Consider the following 18,322-nt stretch of genomic DNA (forward strand, 5'->3'; position numbering starts at 1 on the left):
TGGGGCGGTGCGGCTCGAGAGGATGGGCACGCAGCAAGGCCGGAGAACGAAGGAAGATGTTCAACCATGGTTGAGCTCGTCAAAAACATCGCCGGAGAAAAAAAACGAAGGCAAAGTTATCACAAGGTGATGGATTGATGCAACGAAGGACACGGCGTAGAGGACGACGAGAGCTACCCTGTGGTGATTAAGGTTGACACCGGAACGCGACGGTTTAGCCGGAAAAGCTCACCGGAGAGTTCGCCGGAAACCTAGCTTTTCTGAACTTCGGCATTAGATGTAGCGAGCTACGGATGGCGGCTCCGAAAAAGGATTGTACTTCTGGAACCAGCGCGTCGAGAGGTACACCGTCATATATATATATATATGTCTAGGGTTTGGAGAAGTTGGGAAGTCAGGATTTTTTTATTATTATTTTCGGAATTAATTAATTTCGGGATTAAAATAATTTCAGAAAAGTCCAGAATTTATATTTAGGCCGCGAAAAATATTCCGAAAGCACCAAAAATTCAGAGAAAATTCCTAGAGACACTTTGCAACATGAGAAACCCAAATAAAGTATTTGGAGCTCTTGAAAAGATATTTTGGAGCATCTAAAAATTAGATTATGCTCACAGAAAAATAGGAAAAAGTTTCGAAAAAAGCCAGAAAAATTCTCACGGAGATTTTAGAGATATGTTGATGAATGATAAACTCAGGTGAGTGATTTAGAGTAGATGAAAAGGTTATGAGAAACTCCATACAAAGGATCAAGCTAAGAAACAAGGAATTTATTGATAGAAAAAGACGGAGAGAAGACGACGAAAGATAAATGACTTACTAAACACATTTTAAAAACTTTACACACCCACCACACAAAGGCATGCAACCTGCAAACATCACATCAAGCAAAACCCATTAAATTAATTTAGAAAAGATTAAAAATTCACATTTTTCTGTATCTAAGTTAGCGAAACCTACTTAATCTTGAAAGGTTTTATATAAATATTAAAACATTCATTTAATTTAGTGTTTTTTACGCACAACCCAAAATCAGAAATTTCGGGGTGTGACACTACCCATCAATATACAGATGAAGAGGGCCATGGCCAACCTCCTGGCTGTCTGAAACATCAGTTAGGGCTCAAAGGCATAGATCGATTCAAGAAGAAAGACAACATGATCATTTATGTAAACCTTCTTAAGCAATGCTGGAAAAACTCAAGGAAAAAAGAGACTAAGATGGGGGGTCATCATTGATTTTTCTATCAAAACTACAAGATCCAAACTTGAAGTTCCACGACAACACACTCCTTCATATTCTTTTTTCCAACAACAATGTGCCATGGGTACACATATTTAATTCCTTTGAGTCTACTTGATGAGATTTTGGCTTTCCCTACACATGAATTGAATCTCGTCCCAACGAATATCGAGAACATTGGGCTGATAAGCTTAACGCTGGGACCGCGCACCTATTTTGGGCTAAGGAAATCCAATATGGCTAAAAATATTTAAAAAGAATAACATCTCTGTTGACACATAATCGGAGCGAGGGAAAAACTCTTCATGGGTTCCTTTACTATTCCTTTTTATTTACGAAGGAATGAATTGCATGGGTCTATATAATTTGTGTCATGGTGCTCATATAGATGTGATAAGATATTCCTTTGGTTTTTATATGACATGTGAGTGCAGGCTACGTTGGTTCTAGTGCTATGAGCTATGCCTAGTAAACCATCATGTTCGTATTAAACTTCTTAATTATTGTTTTAGATTTAACATTTTAGAAAATGCCCTTTGTCACATGCTACACATAGAAGGAAGTTGCAATCCATTGGACTAAGCTAGGAGTGAGAATGGCACTCCAGGTGGGTTCTCTCTTTAAAAGTGTAGGATGGTGGTGGCCGGTTGGTACTTCAATCTCGGGGGCTTACTTTTAGATTTAAATACCCCAAATCTAAATATTATTTTATTGGCTATGGTGTCCATCAGCAAGGATCCTCCCATCTTTGGTAATGCCACCTAGCAGAAAAATGAGCTAGCTTGTTGAGCAGCCAATTCCACGCAAGTTTGGTGTCCCTCAACAAAATATTCCTTAATTTATTCATGGGATAATAATTTAAACTTCACATTCATCATAAATTTTATTAGGCAAGAAGTTCACGGGCTCCAAAGACTTCCCTATGTGTCTACAATACTATGGTGGCATGCATAATTTGGGTTCTAGTTGAAAATATACACACCAAGTATTTACTAAAAACAATAATTAAGAGGTAAGACTTTGCGTGAACAACTTTGGACGCTGAAAGGATCAAGATGCCCAAGAGGGGGGGCGAATTGGGCTAATTCTAAATTTCTTCGCAATAAACAAGTCCTATGCTTAGCCCAATTAACCCCTTGTGCCTAGAGAAGTGTTTCTATTGATCTAACGCACAAAAGTTTAGCAACCTAGTTCCAATCCTACTCTAGCATGGCAATTCTAGGAATGTAAATGACAAGAATTGAAATGCTCAAAGTAAAGAGAGGAGAGGAAACACGGCGATGTTTTGCCGAGGTATCAGAGAGTCGCCACTCCCCACTAGTCCTCGTTGGAGCACCCGCGCAAGGGTGTAGCTCCCCCTTGATCCGCGCAAGGATCAAGTGCTCTCTACGGGTTGATTCTTCGACACTCCATCGCGGTGAATCACCCACAACCGCTCACAACTTGAGTTGGGTCATCCACAAGCTCTCTGATCACCACCAAGCCGTCTAGGTGATGGCGATCACCAAGAGTAACAAGCACGAACTCTCACTTGACCACGACAAGCCTAGGGAGAAGGGTGGATGCACACTTTGCTACTCTTGATCTCACTAATGAGGGCTCTCTTTGGGATTCTCAAATCTCAATCACATCACTAGGACCTTGCTCTTCTTGGCACTCTCTAAGGTGTGTTTCAGCTGTTGAAATGAGCAAAAGTGGCTCCACACACGAGTGGAGCTTTTATTTATAAGACAGCCTGAAAAACGAACCGTTATGTGCCTCTACGGGGTGACCGGACGCTCCGGTCATGTTGACCGGATGCTCCGGTCAGTTCAACCCGCACACCAGAGTTTAAGTGTTGACCGGACGCTGGCAGGGTCTGGTCACCACTGACCGGACAAGTCCGGTCCCATTTTTCCCTAACTAAATGCTTACTGTACTCGACCGGACGCTGGATCCTCAGGGTCCGGTCAGAAATGATCGGACGCGTCCGATCGCAGATTCACTCTTCTAGAACCTTACTGGAGTCGACCGGACGCTGGTCCCCAGCGTCCGGTCACTTGACCACTCAGCGTTCGGTCGCACCAGACACAATCTCCTTGGTCAAATGAACTGACCGGACCCTGCGGCCAGCGTTCGGTCACACCAGAGCCAGCGTCCGGTCAATATTTGACCCTCCATTTAGTTCCAACCTTCGATCATACATGAATGAAGTTTGCTCCAAAGGATCTAAGGGCTTTGTTGGATCTACCTAGTGCTAGACTTAGCAAGTGTACACCACACCTAACTCACTAGACTCACCTAGGTCAAGCTACCCATCCATACCCCCCTTAATAGTATGGCCAAAGGAAAAACAAAGTCCTAAACTACTCTAAGTGTCTCTCCAACTCCAATCGACACTTAGAACAAGTCATCCTTAACCTTGTCGTCCATCCTTTGAAAACCAAAACGATTTCCATCGAAGGGGCACGACATCCATGATTGCCCAATCGATCTCCATTACCATGACCTAACTTAATTGCCTCTGTAAAACACACGTTAGTCATAGTAATCTTGTATTATCATTAATCACCAAAACCCAACAAGGGGCCTAGATGCTTTCAATCTCCCCCTTTTTGGTGATTGATGACAATACCACCTCGAGTATGTGAAAGAGTTGAGGTTTTTATCATGCTTGGATCATATAAGCTTTTGTCAATAAGAACAAAAGAGTTAGGCAAGCTTGTATGACCCAAGCCAACATAATGTACTCAAAAGATATTAAATAAGCATGAGTATAAGTAATAAAGCTCATTTGCATCGGAGTATAAACACGGAAGCAAGGCAAATGAGCATAACACAAGTGATATGACATATAAATAGTTATGAAGTAGAGAGCACACATGTCATATATCACAATCACGTAGATATCACTATCACATAGATATAGTTTAATGCATGAAGGTAAACACACGAATGCATAATAGTAATAGTGTATCACACAAATAGAAACTCCAAATGTAATAAATAATAAGCTAATAGATAACTAAGCTCCCCCTAAATAAGTCACTCCCCCTGAGTCTACATACTCGAACCCTCTCCCCCTTTGGCGTCAAACACCAAAACCTAAGGGCTGGTCGGTGGGGCTGCAGCGGACGAGTCGGGCGCTGAAGTACGAGGAGCAAGCTAGAACTGGGCGGCATCATCATCTGACCCTGAGCTATGTGCTGACTGACCCTCTATGGCTGGGAGCGTTGCTGAAGTGATCTGGGTTTGAGCTGGGGCAGGTGCTGCCTGTGATGCTGTCGGTATGTCTGTCGTAGGATCTGAAGATGCGACAGAAGAAGGAAGCCTCTGAGTAGTCACGACGACGGGAGCTGCTGTAGAAGGACCTGGGGCATGCATATGTGGCGGTGTAGGCATCCCTGTCAACTCGCTAAACGATGCTCCAAGACTCCTGGAGACTGACGTGTCAGGCACAAATAGCGAGGATGATTGATCCAGTGTGAAGCCCGTCTGAAATAGTGTGAACTGTGGGGCTACCACTGGCGAGGATAACCACTGGGACACCTGTACTGGGGGAGAAGCAAACTGAGCTAGAGGCTATCCCTGACTCTGAAGCCCACTAGGCTGTACTGCTGGAGTCGTCGTAGTGGTGGCAAGCTGAGCAAGCTGGGGTGAAGGCTATGACTGTGGAGCCCCAAGTGCCGTTACTACATGCTGCATAAATCCCATAACTACTGCTGCATGAGTAACTGCTGCTGCTGGAGGACCTGCTGCTATCACTGGAACTTGTCCTGATGAGCCTGAAACTGTATAAAGTTGGCAGCGGTCTCCTGAGCCTGTCTAGCCTGATCCTGCTGCATCCGCTCAAGGATAGCAATCAAAGCAGGGTCTATCTATGGTGTAGGTGGAGCAGAGCTGGAACTGCCGGCCTCTGCATCATGTCTGCGTGGAGGCATCCGAGGAATAGGCTGGTAGTCATCGTCTGAGCTATCACTAGGCTCGCTCACCTCCGGCTGTGCCTCAAGCTGCTCCTCCTCAGTAGCGGCTATGCCTCTGATAATCTCGTCCTGCTGAGCTGTGGACTTTGGTACATCTGGACGACGGCGAGGCTGAGTGGGTGCCTGTGGTGTGCTATGCCTGATCCTCTGTGCCATGTTATAAGCTGGAAACTCTGTGGTGGCACCTCTGTACTCTGCAACCATCTCTGGTGTCCTAACTTGCACAGCCTTGAGAATAAGGAATGTGATCCAATGTGCATAAGGAAGCTGCCTGCGACCCTTGAAGCCCTCAGCTATCGTGTCCTCCATCTCAGATAGAATAAGATCCCAAACATCAAACACTGTCTGTTGCATCAGGGCGTTGAGAAGCCATAGCTGGATACGTGTCAGGCCCTCCCTGTATCCCAACCTAGGAAGCAATGTCCTCCTCATAATAGCCTCTAGAACTCGAGCAGTCGGAGTAAGATCACTAGTGTTCCTGCGAGAGCCCTTGCCAAAAGGATCCTTGAAGCAGTGTCACACAAGATCTGTAGGGGGAACCAAACCACCATGAGGACGCCTGGGAGGCTCTGTCTGTCCATAACATAGCTCATGTAACTTGACAGGCTGCTCCTATAGCCTCAGTATCTCCCTGGCCCTCTGACTCATCATCATGTAGTCTCTGCCTCTGAATGCAAAGTGTACAAAGTTATGATGCGGGTCAACAAAGAGGGAAGCATAGAACTGACGAACCCACGAAGGAACATATAGTCATGTCCGTCCAATCAAATCTGTCAGCCCCGGCAGATATGCAAGGTAGGGGCGAATATGCTCTCCAGCTGTTGCTACTATAGCCTCAATGCTGCAGACTCTCTGAGACCTGAAGACTGCCCCACTGTTTAGATATGCATTGTAGAAATCTTCCTGGAGCGGTGTGTAGAATCCCTCAGATGCTCTCTCATCCCTCCTCGGAGGAAACCACACCTCAAACTCTACAAACCTCAGCTGCCGAACCTGCTTGGCTATGGCGGCCCTCAAGTCAAGATGGGTCACTGGAGGCGGACCTTGTGGTCTAGGCGGTGGATGTGATCCCCTCCGCTGTGTCGACGGCCTCGGTGAGACTAGAACATGGGTACGACTAGAGCGGCATAGCTGGGGCTGTGGTGCCTGCTCTGTCTCCTCAGCCTCCTCGGCCTGCTCACCCTCCTGAGTCTGCTCTGCTGTCTGGGGCTACTGCTGTGAAGCCCCCTAAGGCTGACCCTCATCAATAGTATAATGTTGTCCTGCAACAATGATAGTCCCAGGTGGACTACCAAGAAGGCGCTCAACTCGCTCTATCCTAGCCCTCGATGAAGGCGGTGGATCTGCAATCACAACCCCACTGCGAGCACCTCCTCTCTCGGCATGCTCTGCGGCCTCTACAACTGCTGCTGCTCGAGATGTCTCTGCATCTGGGTACTTCCTCTTCTTGGATGCAATCTTCTTTGTCGCCTTACCTTTTGGATCTGCAGGCAGGCGAGGCGGGGGCCTCCGATCATCATCTCCAGGACCACCTCCAACATTCTTGGTGCGAGCCATCTGAGCTGACAAGAAAAACTGCCGCTGACAAGATCAACTGTCCACTGACACTTTCGAGGCTTGGCCTCGATCCGTACTCGCGAGCTTGGCCCCGAGTTAACTAACAACAGCCACTGACACCTCAATGGCACCGACTCACTGCATGATGGAATAGATAGATATACAAATAAATACATTATATCTAATAGATGCGAAACCCTAGGAAGCAAGCAATTTAGATACGAAATAGAAACGATGGGCTTGCTACCTGATGAACCGGCGATCTGATGGAAAGAAAAGTGACACGTGGGGAACCACCGGAAGACCTAGGGTTAGGGATCGCGATGAGCAGTGAATCGGTGGCCCTGAAATCAGTGCCGCGATGAATGGCTAGGTCATGGGTGATTTGCAATGAGGATGCTTGGGCACCAGATAGGTCCTTACCGGCGCTGGACGTGGACTGCACTGCCATTGAGGAGGCACAGCGGCAAGGCAAGGGGCGGTGGCGCAAGGAGCAGCACTGGTGCGGGCTTGGATGGGGCCTCGACGGTGCTGGAACAGAGTCTTGGCGATGCTAGTGCTCGGGCAGGGTGTGGTGGCAGTGGTGCAGCAGAGAGATGCGTGGGAGAGGCGGCGGCGTGGAGCTAGGGCGAGCGCGGGCTGAAGCTACGGCGGCTTGGGACGGCGATTAGGGTAAACGCGCGACCGGATTAGGTTAATATAAGGGTCCCCCGACGTGACAGAGAAGGAAACAGGGAAGAAACCTGATGCCACACGATATCTACTGATCGGACGCTCTGGTGGTAGAGACCGGACGCTACCACCCAGCGTCCGATCGATTCCAGAGAGGTCCAAATCCTCTGGAATCACGACCGGATGCGTCCGGTGGACACTGACCGGACGCAGCCAGAGTCTAGTCACCTAGCCTTGATGCCTTCATGAATGACCGGACGCTGAGACGACTTCTGACCGGACGCAGAAAGGCAGAGTCTGGTCACTCCTTCGTAGCAAGTTCACCTCCTGTGAACTGACCGAACGCTGGACATCAGAGTCCGATGCAGCGTCTGGTCACTATTTTCTAGCAAATCTTCAAAGATCCTTCGCGCTGCCTGTTCCCAATCAAGTCCCAACTTGAATAAGATCCAAATAAACACCAATTGGGACTGATGTGAGTGACCTCTCTCAAACCCTCAAGTTTTTCAAAATATTTTACCTTAGGCTATAATTCTTTTTATGAAAATAGGCACTAAAAGGGTAAATGGAACAAAACGACAAAACAACATTCATGCATATGCAATACTTGTAAGTAAATCTAGTTGCTTGTCAAGTTTGATCCAAGGTTAAGCTTCTTCACACGCTTTTCGGTGGTTATCTTAACCATGTTAGACAAGCCCTATATGCATTACCAAAAATTAAACATGTTGTATTTTACAATGAATGCAAGGAACAACACAAGCTCATCTTTTAGTGAAGTTACTAAAATCAAGTACATTGAGCTCATTCCGCAATCTACAAAATGTAGCCTCATCTAGCGGTTTAGTCAAGATATCTGCTAATTGATCTTCAGTCCTTACACCTTCTAGTGATATATCATTTTTAGCAACATGATCTCTTAGAAAGTGATGGCGGATATCTATGTGCTTGGTGCGAAGTGTTGAACTAGATTATTTGCAAGTTTTACCGCACTTTCATTGTCACACAAAAGAGGTACTTTTTCTAGAACTACACCACAGTCTAGCAAAGTTTGTTTCATATAAAGTATTTGTGCACAACAAGCACCCGCGGCAATGTATTTCGCTTCGGCAGTGGACAAAGCCACACTATTTTGTTTCTTGGAGGACCAAGACACAAGAGATCTACCAAGCAAATGGCACCCTCCGGATGTGCTTTTTCTATCAACTTTGCATGCGTAATCCGAATCGAAATAGCCAATTAATTCAAATATAGCTCCTTTGGGATACCAAAGGCCAATGCTTGATGTGTGCTTAAGATACCTAAGAATTCTTTTTATGGCAATTAAATGTGTTTCCTTAGGATTAGCTTGAAATCTAGCACACATACACACACTAAACATGATGTCGGGCCCAGATGCGGTCAAATATAACAAGCTACTAATCATAGAACAGTAGAGAGTTTTATTAACCGTGTTACCTCCCTCATCTAGGTCGAGATGTCCATTGGTTGGCATTGGTGTCTTGATTGGCTTACATTCATCCATCTTGAATCTCTTGAGAAGATCTTTTGTATATTTCTCTTGAGAGATGAAGATCCCTTCTTTCATTTGCTTGATTTGAAAACCAAGAAAGAATGTAAGCTCACCAATCATGGACATCTCGAACTCCTTCGACATCAATTCACCAAATTCTTTGCAAGAGTCTTCATTTGATGATCCAAAGATGATATCATCAACATATACTTGACAAATGAAGATATGCCCATCAAGCTTCTTGGTGAACAGTGTGGTGTCGACCTTCCCAATGGTGAAGCCCTTCTCAATGAGGAAGTCCCGAAGGCGCTCATACCAAGCTCTTGGGGCTTGCTTAAGCCCATATAACGCCTTGGACAACCTATAAACATGATTATGATATCTAGGGTCTTTAAACCTAGGAGGTTGATCAACATAGACTAGTTCATTAATCAAGTCATTTAAGAATGCACTTTTCACATTCATTTGATAAAGTTTCATTTCATGATGTGATGCATATGCAAGGATGATATGAATGGCTTCTAGCCTTGCAACCGGTGCAAAGGTCTCACCAAAATCCAAACCTTCAACTTGAGAGAACCCCTTTGCAACTAGTCTTGCCTTGTTCCTCACAACAACACCTTGATCATCTTGCTTATTTCGGAACACCCACTTTGTTCCAATGACTCTTGCACCTTTTGGTCGCTCTTCAAGAGTCCAAACTTCATTGCGGGTGAAGTTGTTCAACTCTTCATGCATGGCATTGATCCAATCCAGATCTTGAAGAGCTTCTTCTACCTTGGTAGGCTCAAAGCAAGAGACAAAAGAGTGATGAGCAAAAAATGAGGCAAGTTTTTGTGAGCGTGTCATCACTCCCTTTGATGGACTCCCTATGATAAGATCTTGTGGATGACCTTGTAGTAGAGGTGTGTTTCTTCTATTGACCACTTGAGGAGGAGGTTGTGGAGCATCAACATCTTGTGCTTGTACCACTATTTGCTCATGGGATACATGAGTATCTTCATTTTCTACTCTCCCATCTCTTTCACCATCTTGTGGCATACTTGATGAAGAGGGTGGATCAATCACTTGTACATCATCTTCATCATCTTTAGGCTTGATGTCTCCAACCAGAATGTTCTTCATAGCCTCCCTCAATGGTTCATCACCTACATCATCAAGATTCTCATGTGCTCCTTGGAAGCCGTTAGATTCATCAAATTCCACATCATATGTTTCTTCAACCAAGCCGCTGGTATGATTAAATACTCTATATGCTTTGGACTTTGATGAGTAACCAATAAGAAAACCAATATCACAACGTCTTTGGAACTTCCCTAGGTGTTGTCGCTTCTTGTAGATGTAGCATTTGCAACCAAACACCCTAAAGAAGAAGACGTCCGGCTTCTTCCCATTGAGCAACTCATAAGGTGTCTTGCCAAGGAACTTTTGAAGAAATAGACGGTTAGATGCATAGCATGCGGTGTTGATTGCTTCTGCCCATAGAGCTTCGGGGGTGTTGTACTCATCAAGCATGGCTCTTGCTAGAGTGATCAATGTCTGGTTCTTCCTCTCAACTACACCATTTTGTTGAGGAGTATTGGTTGTGGAGACCTCATGTTTGATTCCAACTTCATTACAATATGCCTCTATGTTTGTGTTGTCAAACTCTTTCCCATTGTCACTTCTTATCTTCTTGAGCTTCACTTCAAATTCATTTTGTGCTCTCTTGGCAAACTTTTTGAAGCAAGATGCAACTTTGGATTTGTCATGAAGGAAGAACACCCATGTATACCTTGAATAATCATCAACTATCACAAGACAATAAAGATTTCCTCCCAAACTCTTGTATGTTGTTGGTCCAAATAAATCCATGTGTAGGAGTTCTAGCACTCTTGTGGTTAACATGAAAGCTTTTGTTGGATGAGTATTTGCAACTTGCTTGTCGGCTTAACATGCACTACAAAGCTTGTCCTTCTCAAACTTCACATCCTTCCACCCTCTCACCAAATCATTCTTCATTAGCTTCTTGAGTGAACTCATACCAACATGAGCAAGTCTTCTTGCCATAGCCACCCAAGTGTTGTTTTGGTGAATAGGCATGTCTTCAAGTTTGCATCTTCAGAGGTGAAGTCCACTAGATATAAGTTGGTGTATCTAAATCCTTTGAATATCACTTGATCATCATCCTTCTTGGATACAACAACTTCCTTCTCGGTAAACAAGCATTGGAAGCCAAGATCACACAATTGCCCAACGGATAGCAAGTTGAAACTCAATGAAGCAACATATAGCACATTAGAGATTGAATGATCATTTGATATAGCCACTTTGCCCAATCCTTTAACTTTGCCCTTTGAGTTATCTCCAAATGTGATTCTTTCTTATCCATCTACTTCTTCATCTAGTGAGATGAACATACGAGGGTCACCGGTCATATGTTGTGTGCAACCACTATCAATCACCCAATGACTTCCACCGGTCTTGTAGTTCACCTACACACAAGAGATCAAGCTTTAGGAACCCAAACTTGTTGAGGGTCCTTCACCTTCTCAACAAGTGACTTTGCAACCTAAATTTTCTTAGGCCTATTCTTGTTTGAAGGTCCTAAGAACATCACTTTCATCTTTCCACTAGTATCCTTTCTAAGCATGTAGTGAGCATTAAAGGCAAAGGGTCTAGCATGCTTGGGCAAGGGTTGTGGTGGTGAAGTTTGGCACTCATGAGCAAAGTGGCCTTCTTGTCCACACTCAAAACATCTCTTTAGCTTTGGCTTTGATTGTTGTTGTTGAACTTGAGCCTTCTTCTTCTCTACATGTGCCACATATCCAATGCCACTTCTATCCATCTTCATGATGGTGTTCATAAGTAGCTCACTTTGAAGATATTTGCCTCTTGTGAACTTGCTCAATCCAACCTTGAGATGCTCTTTCTCCAACTTAAGCTTCTTGTTCTCTTCCTTAAGAGCATCATTGTTCTTCTCTTCCGTGAGCTTCTTGTTTTCCTCTTTGAGCTTCTCATTCTCAAGGATCAAGTCACCATCATGATCAAGGGTTTCTAGCACAATGGTGTTGTGACTTTTGATTTCTTCAAGATCTTTCTTGAGCTTTGCATTGTCATTCTTTAGCTTAACAAACTCATCATAATCATCGGCCTCAACCACTTGCTTGCCCTTGCTACTAGAACCTTGCTCAATGCTCTCAATGATCAAGTCATCACATGATGTAGCTATATCAATCTTAACAACATGGTTAGTAGCATCATGTGGCTCATTAGATAGAAATTCTTGAGCAATAACAAGATTATCATGATTAATCTTAAGAGTGGTATATTCTTCCTTTAGCTTGTTGTGGCTAGTGATGAGCTCTTTGTGCACCAACTCAAGTTTATCATGTTTATCTTTAAGCTCTTTCTTAGAAGATTTGAGCTCCTTGAGTTTGGATGACATAGCTTCATTTGCTTCTCTAAGCTCAACACTAGATTTTTAGGCTATGTCACATTTAGCTAAGAGAGAATCATTCTTAATCTCAAGCTTTTCATTTTTAGCTCTAGTCTTTATAATGATTTTAGTGTATTTCTTTAGCAACTTAGCAAGATCATCATAAGTAGGTGATTCATATTCATCATCATCGCTATCACTATCACTACCATCCTTATGAGCATGATCATCACTACTACTATCATCATCATGAGATACCTTTCGTTCACCTTTGGCCATAAGGCATAGGTGTGTAGAGGATGACGGCGGTGGTGGCGGTGAAGATGATGAGGAATCAATAACAATGGCGGCCACCTTCTTGTCGTCACTATCATCATCGGATGATCCACTAGATGAATCAATGTATGTGAGCCAATCACCGATGATGTAAGCCTTTCCACTCTTCTTCTTCTTGTGGAAGTCCCTCTTCTTGCCATCTCTCTTCTTGTATGGCTTGTTCTTTTTCTTCTCGTCTTCATCTGAATTGCTTGAGTCATCTTTCTTGCCCTTGTTCTTGTTCTTGAACTTATCTTTCTTGGGCTTTGTGCATTGGTGAGCTAGATGACCAAGTTCGCCATAATTATAGCAATCCATCTCGGAGATTGGCTTTCTTCTTGAGCTTGTGAAGAACTTCTTCTTCTTGCCATCAAACTTGATGCCACTCTTGTTTAGCTTCTTTAGCATCTTGGCGGTTTTCTTCACCATGAGAGCAAGGCTTTCATCATCAACTTCATCATCACTTGAGCTCTCATACTCAAGCCTTGCTTTGCCCTTCTCTTGGCTAGCTTTGAATGCTAAGTCTTTTTCTTTCTTCTTTGTAGAGGATGAGCCATCTTGAGGTGTGATGTGCATGTACATCTCATGAGCATTGATCTTCCCCAAGATTTGTGTTGGTGTAGCAGTGGAAACATCACCTTGATGTAGCACGATCACAATATGCCCATATTTATCAATAGGAAGGACACTCAAGATCTTTCTCACAACGTCGGATGGTGACATTTGAGTAAGTCCAAGTCCATTGACTTCCTCTACAAGAACATTCAAACATGAATACATTTTATTAGCACATTCTTTAGGAAGCATTTCAAAAGAGTTGAGCTTTTTCATGACAAGATGATAGCGTTCCTCACGCTCACTCTTTGTTCCCTCATGGAGCGCACAAACATCCGACCATAGTGCATGGGCGTCTTTGTGGTTCCTTACATGGTTGAACGCATCTTTGCAAAGGCCTCTAAAGATGGTGTTACGAGCCTTTGCATTCCATTTTTCATAGTTCACTTCATCGCCTTAAAGTTGTGCGAGATTCCTAGGTCTTGGGAACCCATGTGAGGCGGCTCTAAGTATTCCAATGTCTAGAGCTTCTATGTACACCTCCATGCGAATTTCCCAATATGAAAAATCATCCCCCTCGAAGATAGGAGGAGGTCCATCCCCGTGAGACATCTTGCTCTAAGCGGTTAAGCTTAAAAACGTGAGCACGAGGCTTCGATACCAATTGAAAGGATCAAGATGCCCAAGAGGGGGTGAATTGAGCTAATTCTAAATTTCTTCGCAATAAACAAGTCCTATGGTTAGCCCAATTAACCCCTTGTGCCTAGAGAAGTGTTTCTATTGATCTAACGCACAAAAGTTTAGCAACCTAGTTCCAATCCTACTCTAGCATGGCAATTCTAGGAATGTAAATGACAAGAATTGAAATGCTTAAAGTAAATGCTCAAAATAAAGAGAGGAGAAGAAACGCGGCGATGTTTTGCCGAGGTATCGGAGAGTCGCCACTCCCCACTAGTCCTCGTTGGAGCACCCGCGCAAGAGTGTAGCTCCCCCTTGATCCGTGTAAGGATCAAGTGCTCTCTACGGGTTGATTCTTCGACACTCCGTCGCGGTGAATCACCCACAACCGCTCACAACTTGAGTTGGGTCATCCACAAGCTCTCCGAATGATGACCAAGCTCTCCGATCACCACCAAGCCGTCTAGGTGATGGCGATCACCAAGAGTAACAAGCATGAACTCTCACTTGACCACGATAAGCCTAGGCAGAAGGGTGGATGCACACTTTGCTACTCTTGATCTCACTAATGAGGGCTCTCTTTGGGATTCTCAAATCTCAATCACCTCACTAGGACCTTGCTCTTCTTGGCACTCTCTAAGGTGTGTTTCAGCTGTTGAAATAAGCAAAAGTAGCTCCATACATGAGTGGAGCTTCTATTTATAAGATAGCCTGAAAAACGAACCGTTATGTGCCTCTGCGGGGTGACCGGACGCTCCGGTTAGTTCAACCCACACACCAGAGTTTAAGTGTTGACCGGACGCTAGCAGGGTCCGATCACCACTGACCGGACGCATCCGGTCCTATTTTTCCCTCACTGGATGCTTACTGTACTCGACCGGACGCTGGATCCTCAGGATCTGGTTAGAATTGACCGGACACGTCCGGTCGCAGATTCACTCTTCTGGAACCTTACTGGAGTCGACCGGACGCTGGTCCCCAGCGTTTGGTCACTCGACCACTCAGCGTCTGGTCGCACCAGACGCAATCTCCTTGGTCAAATGAACTGACCGGACCCTGCGGCCAGCGTCCAGTCAGTATTTGACCCTCCATTCAGTTCCAACCTTCGATCATACGTGAATGAAGTTTGCTCCAAAGGATCTAAGGGCTTTGTTGGAGCTACCTAGTGCTAGACTTAGCAAGTGTGCACCACACCTAACTCACTAGACTCACCTAGGTCAAGCTACCCGTCCATACCCCCCTTAATAGTACGGCCAAAGGAAAAACAAAGTCCTAAACTACTCTAAGTGTCTCTCCAACTCCAATCGACACTTAGAACTAGTCATCCTTAACCTTATCGTCCATCCTTTGAAAACCGAAACGATTTCCATCGTAGGGGCATGACATCCATGATTGCCCAATCGATCTCTATTACCATGACCTAACTTAATTGCCACTGCAAAACATATGTTAGTCATAGTAATCTTGTATTGTCATTAATCACCAAAACCCAACAAGGGCCCTAGATGCTTTCAGACGCACATGTAGGTTTACTGATGAACTCATTAAGTTTCGCTTGGTATATGTGCACTTGATTTGAATGGTCATTGGTCAAAGCATATGTGCCCATCACTTTCTCAAAAAACATACCACAGATGCAAGTACTCATCTGCAAGCGCGTACTGTCGCATCAATCTTATAAACACACACGCACACCCAGATGAGAACATTCAAGAGGTTGGGCTTGCACATGTTTGGATTGATGAAGTAATGTGGTATTGTCTATGTATTAACCAATCATGTGTCTTTAATTGCGATTTGATGTTTTCAATTGTATATACGAAGAACACAGTTAAGAAATAGACTCAGATAAATCTCAATCAATGTATTGATTATTCCTGGTAAGTTGCACACGTCGGTATGAGAGCTTTGTTATCAAGTACATCTCATATGTAATCTAGAAGATGGCACCTCCAACGATGAGTTGCTGCCACGACAAGGCAGGGTTCATCAAAGATATCTGGTTGAATGGCAACAATTGTTGTTGCTGGAGGAAGGCAGCAGCCAATGGGTTAGCAACTGCCAGTGGGTTACCTGACAGCAACTGCTAATGTTGTAGGTACGCGGTAGTGTTCACCATAGGCAGTTGGTTGAATGGAAGTAGATGTTGCTGTTGCAAGTAGGCAGCAGGGTTTGCCACGGCTAGTTGACTGAGCGCGGGTAGGATCTGTTGTAGTTGTTGTTGTTGCAGGTATGCAGTGGCGTTGGTCGTAGCCAGTGGGTTGGATGCAAGCAACTGTTGTTGTTGTTGCAGGTAGGCGGCAGGGTTTGCCGCGGCTAGTTGACTGAGTGCTGACAGGACCTGTTGCAGCTGTTGTTGTTGTCGGTATGTAGCAGGGTTCGCCAGGGCCAGTGGGTTGGATGCAGGCAGTTGCTGTTGCAAGTAGGCGGCAGGGTTTGCCACGGCTAGTTGACTGAGTGCTAGCAGGAACTGTTGTTGCTGCTGCTGCGCTGCAAAGGTTTGCACGGTTAGATGGGTCGAGGATTGCTGTTGTAATTGGGCAATTGGCTGTTGTAAGATGCTTGCCGCAAGCACCTGCTGTAGCCTGTAGGCCTGCACAGCTGGGTGTTCGAACCCCATAGGAGTAAGTGGTGGGAGGAACTATGGAATAATAGCATTAGGAGCAAGTGAGCACTGCAGAATAATGACCGCAGTTGTGGCGCTCACTGAAAGCGCAAGGAGGGCAAATATCTTGGTAACCATTGTTGCGAGGACGTTGCTAGCTTGTTTCACTTGGTATGTTTCCGATTGCTCTCAATGTTATGGGTGATGGATTAACTACTAATTTGGGGCCTATTTATACAAGCGAGAGCTCATGTATATCTGTTTAGATTTTGGCTTTTGCCAAACAACAGATAAGCTATAGATGACATGGCACCTAGTCAATTTTGACATTTAGTTGTCAATTTCATTGGATTATATGGTCTGTGTAGGAAAGACAATTTCCACTATGTACAAGGAAAAAGTGTCGTCTTATATTGGATTTTTTTGATACATGAGGAGTGACATGCATGATCACTTCACCTTTACACATGTTACAGCCTTAGCCACATCATAAATGTTCCACTTTATAAACATGACGAGTATGTAAAGTTATGACTTGCTCATGTGTATCAAAGCCTTTATCAATGGACTTTGTTGTAGTATTGTAGTCATGGTTAAAGCATGCACAGTAGTTTGGTGAGATGTTATTCAGCAATGAATGAATAAATGCCACAAGATCGAGACTAAATGAAATCCCAGTATGTACAGATGCAGATGCATGCACACACAAATGATTTTCAAAATTAGAATGCTTATAGCTAAACATGGCAATTGCCACACACTCCTTGTGTTCTTGATTACAGTTTACTTTAGTACAGTCTAAAACCAATCTTGTACAACTTTGACAAAATTTCAAATAAACTTTGACAACAAAAAAGCACTACCAATACATATGTCATAAATAATTCAACGAAACAAACTTGATGTTCAAAATTTTGGATTGATTTTCTAGGAAGTATGTCAAAGTTAGGGAAAATTAACTTAGAGAAAAGCTAGAGCATGTAATAAACCATAGTGGAGGGAGTATATGTTGAACTCTAGCTCTTGATTCAAATAGATGTACATCTACCTTTTACAAACGTCAAAGTTAACTTGTTTCCATATAGAATGGAGAATGACAAATTTTATGCAACTTTTGTTGTGCTTCCACAAGCTACAATATGAGTCTACCCATCAATATACAGATGAAGAGGGCCATGGCCAACCTCCTGGCTGTCTGAAACATCAGTTAGGGCTCAAAGGCATAGATCGATTCAAGAAGAAAGACAACATGATCATTTATGTAAACCTTCTTAAGCAATGCTGGAAAAACTCAAGGAAAAAAGAGACTAAGATGGGGGGTCATCATTGATTTTTCTATCAAAACTACAAGATCCAAACTTGAAGTTCCACGACAACACACTCCTTCATATTCTTTTTTCCAACAACAATGTGCCATGGGTACACATATTTAATTCCTTTGAGTCTACTTGATGAGATTTTGGCTTTCCCTACACATGGATTGAATCTCGTAACAACGAAGATCGAGAACATTGGGCTGATAAGCTTAACGCTGGGACCGAGCACCTATTTTGGGCTAAGGAAATCCAATATGGCTAAAAATATTTAAAAAGAATAACTTCTCTGTTGACACATAATCGGAGCGAGGGAAAAACTCTTCATGGGTTCCTTTACTATTCCTTTTTATTTACGAAGGAATTAATTGCATGGGTCTATTTAATTTGTGTCATGGTGCTCATATAGATGTGATAAGATATTCTTTCTGTTTTTATATGATATGTGAGTACAGGCTAGGCTACGTTGGTTCTAGTGTTATGATCTATGC

General features: G+C 43.9%; 1 pseudogene; it reads right to left on the bottom strand.

Moving 5' to 3' along the window:
• Positions 1-15,849: 15,849 nt before the first annotated feature.
• On the bottom strand, positions 15,850-16,659 carry LOC136485924 (kafirin PSKR2-like; annotated as a pseudogene).
• Positions 16,660-18,322: the final 1,663 nt, after the last annotated feature.

The sequence above is a fragment of the Miscanthus floridulus genome, chromosome 10 (genome assembly GCF_019320115.1).
Source record: "Miscanthus floridulus cultivar M001 chromosome 10, ASM1932011v1, whole genome shotgun sequence".
In the NCBI taxonomy this organism is placed as follows: Eukaryota; Viridiplantae; Streptophyta; class Magnoliopsida; order Poales; family Poaceae; genus Miscanthus; species Miscanthus floridulus.